This window comes from Lepidochelys olivacea (genome assembly GCF_965140295.1).
Source record: "Lepidochelys olivacea isolate rLepOli2 genome assembly, chromosome: 10".
NCBI lineage: Eukaryota > Metazoa > Chordata > Testudines > Cheloniidae > Lepidochelys > Lepidochelys olivacea.
Genome location: NC_140420.1, coordinates 4,752,389 through 4,758,585, shown reverse-complemented (window position 1 = coordinate 4,758,585; position 6,197 = coordinate 4,752,389). Strand labels below are relative to the sequence as shown.

The 6,197-nt window shown below is 46.0% G+C and overlaps 1 long non-coding RNA gene across 3 annotated transcripts; it reads left to right on the top strand.

The window, feature by feature from the left end:
- The first annotated feature begins 686 nt into the window (after window positions 1–686).
- Window positions 687–3,540, top strand: LOC311527670. Of its 3 annotated transcripts, none has more exons than XR_014713413.1 (3): window positions 687–906; window positions 1,332–1,475; window positions 3,354–3,540. It is a non-coding gene; the product is annotated as an uncharacterized lncRNA (long non-coding RNA). The 3 variants fall into 3 exon arrangements; XR_014713414.1 differs by having other exon boundaries at window positions 1,181–1,475; window positions 3,357–3,540; XR_014713415.1 differs by having other exon boundaries at window positions 1,181–1,475.
- Window positions 3,541–6,197: the final 2,657 nt, after the last annotated feature.

The following is a 6,197-nucleotide window of genomic DNA, read 5'->3' as shown; positions in this document are numbered from 1 at the left end:
ATGCAAAAAGAAAAGGAGTACTTGTGGCACCTTAGAGACTAACAAATTTATTTGAACATAAGCTTTTGTGAGCTACAGCATGAAAGCTCATGAAAGCTTATGCTCAAATAAATTTGTTAGTCTCTAAGGTGCCACAAGTCCTCCTTTTCTTTTTGCAAATACAGACTAACACGGCTGCTACTCTGAAACCTAAATAATTATGATGCATTTTATAGCATTTAGGTATCTAACTACATAACTGCACCTGCAAAGTTGCACCTGGAGTTATCTGTGGATGGAAGCATGCGGGCGTGAAGTCAGAGTTGACTGAGAATCAGGCCCAGTGCATTTAGAAAGAGACTGAAGCGGGACTCACACTGTCAAATGCAATTCCATGGCTGCAATCGGAACACCCCGCAACTTGTGAATATTCAGAGAACGATTTTTGGTTCAGCCCTTTATTAACAGGAGCCATCTGCAAAGTTTGGGCCTGGTTCCAAGGCTGCGAGTTCATGCTCTGCCTCTAGGAGGCGCAGGAAAAGGAGGGGCTAAAACGGCTTTAAACCTCCCAATTCTGGATGAGCTGCCTAAAATTAGCAGCATAAAATCACTGTAGCAGTGTCTGCTACTAATTGGGCCCTCCACACCCACTGGATCCTGTGGGGGGGGGGGGCTTCTGTTTTATTCATCTCCCACACCAGAGGAATTATTCCCCAGCCGGATGCAGGGCAGCATAAACTGGCCACGCCAGGGAAGAGATTCCTTGCCCAGGTTTCAGTCCATGCTCTGGGTTTGCACTCGTTTCTAATCAAGACAGATGGAGCTACGTTCTTTTCTCCGGGACATTAGTGGACTTCATCAGCAGAGTTCTTTGTGTGTCACAGAGAAGAGAATTTCACCCACTTGCGTGTGTACATTACAGTGTATGTAAGTAAAATGATTCTGCTACTGAAATCCGTTAATCATTGTTTTCTCATGCATTAAAAGCCAAGACTGTTGAGCTAAATACAGTAAGTGACCAGTGCTTACAGTAAACAACACTTCAATTACTGTTCCCTTGTGTCGTTATTTCAGGCTTGCCTTTCTTCCCCCCCTTTTGAGATAAGTTACAGAAGATGGAAATTTCTGTGAAGTCTCGTAAGACTTGCAATTTATTCCATCAGTTATCTGACCCCTCTGTTGGTTGTACTTCAATTTACAGGTTCTTATGAAGCTTATCGGGAGCTAATCCCACTCACTGCAAGCTGTCAGGCTGCAAAAAACAGAGCGGACATCATACCACGTGCTTTGCGTAACCTCTGGCTGCAGAAAGGCTGTTAAGAAAATTTAACTTTGTTGTGTTGTGATCGTAGCTGGGCCGATTTCCTACTGCCTTGCGCTTTACTGGGTTATGGAGTGGTGTGCCAAGCAGGTGCAAAGAGAGTGTAAAACACCCCCAGAGTGGTAGCATTTTACTCTCCCTCTCACAGAAGCAAAAGAATGAGCCAAGGAGGAAGGTAATGGAGCATCAAACTCTGCTATGTTTAAATATTCCAACTGTTTTCAGCATGCTCAAGTTGCAGCTCTCTGAATTGCTCTGTGATGTGACAGACGCAAAGCCAAATCCTGAACGAAGCCAGCCACACTATCCCGTCTCACATCTGCTGGGGATCAGGCCCATGACGTTTTTTTCAGCACTTCTGCTAGGGCAAATTGCTCCGCAGGTGCTACGCCTCTATGACGGGGAGTGGGATTTTATTAGTTGCAGCATTAGTCTGACTTTTAAAATGGATCTGGTGCTTGTGAAAGGGGCTAGCTTGGGGCCCTGGAGGCTGAAGTCCTCCGTTTAGACACAAAACCTGTACAGCCCAGGCAAAGCAGTGAATCTTTGTGCCTCAGCCCCGAGGAGCTGTGAGAGGCTAGTTCACTCTCCCTGCCTAAGTGATCCTTCGTTTTCCTGCTCCGACTGCCCACGAGGGTGTTAAGTCGACTGGTGGGTTTTGTGCTCTAGGACTGGAATGAGACCTGACCAACTCATTTCACATAGGGCAGCCATCGGCTGCTAATAACATTTGGTCACTGCTAGATTTGAACCTGGGGTCTGTACAGGTTACAGACCCCTGTCTTGCACCTCTCAAGGAGTTCCTCCTTCAAGGATTTCCCTTCATGGACAGGCTCTGCTTAGATGTTACACATAGCCCGAGGTTGTATTCACTTGTGAGCGGATTCTCCATTGGGTTTGTGGTTCTAGTCCCCGCCCTCCCCGCTTGTACATTTCCAACCCCATGGAAAGCTTTCTGCATGATCTGGGATGCAGGGGCTTGTGGGTGGGAGCTGACACTATCCTCATGTGTTCAAAGGGTTCAAACATCCATGCACAGAGGCTCTTCCCAATGCCTAGATCTCAGGGGGACTATCTGGCCCCCAAACATTCACAGAAATACTTCTCAGCTGAGCAGCTGATCCAGGACTAGACCTGGGAGAAGAATCAATGCCCAGTGCGCCATTACAAAATAAATAATCAGATCTGTTAAACAACTCATTTGTCCATGCACCAAACCAAAATGGGCTTCCCAAGGGATTGATTGTCTTCCCACAGAGCTCAAGGAAAAAATTCCAGTGGGAGCAGGATTGGGCCCCGAGCCTTCTGGAATAAATGCCTGTTCAAGAACAACATGTGGGTGCGGCACCGGGTCCTCTAGATTAGCACCTCTCAGTGGGCCCACTCCCACTGAAGTCAGTCACCAATCTCCCATTGACTCCAGTGTTGCAGCACCCAGTCCCTCCCCTCTAAATCCTTCCCCCTCCAGTGCCCTGAGCCTTCTGTAATTCACAAATCCAGGCTATGTAAATGTTGCTCTGGATTAGATTAGCAGCTAAATGTGGGACCTATTGCACAATGCTGGAAGCATGAAGGTTCATTTGGTTTAATGGCATAACTTTTTTTTTTTTTGGTCTCTGATTCTTCAGAATATATTATTTGGCTATTTCCAGCCCAAACCACAGCCCCCATTAATTTTTGAAAAGCCATCACAATTATGCTGATTGCCGGGTGATGTATTGAGTGCAACCTGGCGTCTTCTGGAAGGGCTGGATATTTAAAATCTATCCATCTGAAATCAAACCCAAAAGAATTTATACACGTACCAGGCACCTCTTTGCCCCCCGAAAATATAAATCCACACACTGATGGCACTGCAGAGATAGAAAATGTTTTTTTAAATGCTTGAGTTTATGAGTAAAACTCTTTCAATCATGGTTGGGAGCTTCCCAGCTATGTGTTTCTTTAGCCCCATTCATGAGTTCTTTTCTCTCAACCCCCTTTTTTTTTTTTTTAAGTCTTCTGTAACTTTATAGTATTAAAGTTTCATTTTAGTCTCTATTCTGATTTTCAGCAGATAAAAGAATAGAATGGAAGTGGAAAGAGCCCTGGAGCCAACCATATCATCGGAGTTGACAGACTCTGGAGTTTCAAGCTGGGAAAGCTGCTGTTGTGAGGACAGGCCTGTGCTCTGCTGTGGGCCTCATTCAGGAGGAGAAGGATGGGTATTCATCAGTTCTGCCAGTCATTCTGCAGCTTTGATCAAGGGACCATTTAGGGGGGGGGAGGGAAGGCACATTTCATGTCTGAATGTTTTGCTGGTTGGCTTTTTTTTTTTTTTAAGTTAGAAATTTCATAGTTCCGAGTGAAATGTTCTCTGTTCTGCACAAGCCTCTGGGGGTCACTCCACATCCCAGGAGAGAAAAACAATGACGGGTCAGTTGGATTCCCTCCCTTTACAAATACAGTTTGAAATGGAAATAATTGGGACTTTGGATGAGTTTATGTTTTCGTTACTGGAGAGAACTACAATGGCTGGTGAAAAGTTTGAGGTGGTAAATAAAATACGCAATATTAATGTTTAGATTTAAACCAGCACACACACAGATATGTACATAGCCTGATTTCCCGAGGGGTTTAGGCCCAGATTTTTAAAGGTATTTAGACATTGCAGAGCTCAGCAGTGCACAGCCTAACCGATTTAGGACCTACATTTCATTGTCAAAAGGGCATTCAGTGGCATTCAGGCTCTTAAGTGCCTAAATCCCTTATGAAAATGAGATTCAGTCTCCTAACTCAGTTAGGCATTGCAACAATGCCTCAATCCTTTTAGAAAACTGGGCTAAGTGCCTGCAGCTCCCGCTGATTTCAGCTGACACTGGGAATACTCAGCCCCTCTGAAACGTAGGCCCGCAGGAACCACAGCAGAAAGCGTTTGGGCCTGTTTCTGACCTCACTTAAACTGCTCTTAATCTGGAGTCACTATTAGAGCCAATGGAGTCACAGCAGTGGCAAGTGAGTGCACATGCAGACTCAGGGCCTGTGTGAAATGTTCCCAGGAGGAACAAAGACTCAGATTCCCATTGGCACCCAACTGGGTGTAGTTAGGAGGGGTCCATTAAGGAGCCAGTTGAAACTCCTTACTCCCAGGGCTGATTTTCTGCTGGCTCTCTCCACAATGTAGATTACAGCAATCTCAGGGCTGCTCTAAACTCCACCAGCTGGGCTATGGGACTCTAGAGGCTGTTCGGCCAGCTAGGGATTGCCAGAGTGCATTGACACTCTAGACACGACCCCTACATTGGAGCCTGCAAGTGGGCAACAGTGGAGGTAACTACTCCCGCAGGAGAGATCTGCTAACTTTACAGCCCCTTTGTGCTGATCGGCTCGTGCAAATTGGCTGTAAGTGTTTGGGGCAAAGGGGGAATATTTGCTATAGGTTTCCCTTAACAGACTAAGGAGAGAAAGTCAACTAACATGGTATTTCTCCCCCACTTCCTATCTTTAGCCTCCTTGGTTTGACACAAGTTTCAAAATATGGCTCCAACACGAGGACAGAATTTCCCCAAAGTTCAAGAGTGTACAGACCCAGGGTTTGGACCATTATAGCACTGGAGACCTGCTGATTTTATCCATCTAGGCACTAAAACCACACCCATCTCCATAGTCTGGCTGAGGCCAATTAGAATCACAAGACTGGAAGGAACCTCGAGAAGTCATCTAGTCCAGTCCCCTGCACTCAGGGCAGGACTAAGTATTATCTAGAATATCACTGGCAGGTGTTTGTCTAATCAGTTCTTAAAAATCCCCAATGATGGAGATTCCACAACCTCCCTGGGCAATTTATTCCAGTGCTTAACCACCCTGGCAGTTAGGAAGTTTTTCCTAATGTCCAACCTGAACCGCCCTTACTGCAATTTAAGCCCATTGCTTCTCATCCTATGGAGATACGTCCCTGATCAGGAACTGAACCCAGGGCATGGCAATGAGAACACACCATATCCTGATCACTAGACCAGAGAGATGTCTAGCTTGTAGTCAAGATCTTGGTGGGTGGTGGGGATCTGGCCGGGAAAGGAATAGGGTTAATGGAGATTGGAATTGCCAGGAATTCTCCCACCCTGGTCAGACCAGGAGGGGTCAGAGCTCCTTGCATGCTGGGAAGGGGTTGCTGCTCAAGGCAGATATATTGGGAGCTGCAAATGGGCCCCAGTCTGCTCTCCATGCACACGGGTAACTCTCCTCAGCACCACGTGGGTACAGAGAGCAGAACGGAGCCCTTTCACGGGACATTTTCCCCAGCTGTTGGCTTTGGCTATTGATTCTTTATAAAGGTAGGAGAGCTGGGAACCTCTCCCACTGATGTCATATTGTTCCAGGCAGGAGAGTTTAATATCAACAGAGGGTTGGACATCTGGGAGTAGTGTCTCTTCTGGGTTTAATGCAGTGGATGTTTATAAATAAAAGGTTGCCTTCCTTCAGTGCCTGGGGGGGCTGAGTTACAGAAGGGCTAAGTGAGGCCATGGGCACAGGCCAATGGTTAATGTACCTTTTATAGGCATTCATTATAACAGGAACGTTAACGTTTTAAATGATCTTTATATCCTGAGAACGTTCATGTTACTTGTAACTGGAATAAGGCTTGTGCGAAAGCCCGATGTTATTACTATTACTCCACCTGGGCTTCCAGTCATCCCTGGGATCTACTGCGGTGAGTACATGGCCACCCATGCATGACCACACACACACACAAGACTGTGTGTTGGACCCAATCTGTAAAAACACCAGTTTCTTAAAACAACTTTGTAAAGATCCGGCAGCACATTTTATTTTGTTATTGGTAAAAGGCTAGGGATGCAAAAGGAAAAAAAAAAAAAACCCCGAAGGAACTATGTTTAAAAGGCTGAAAACAGCCCCT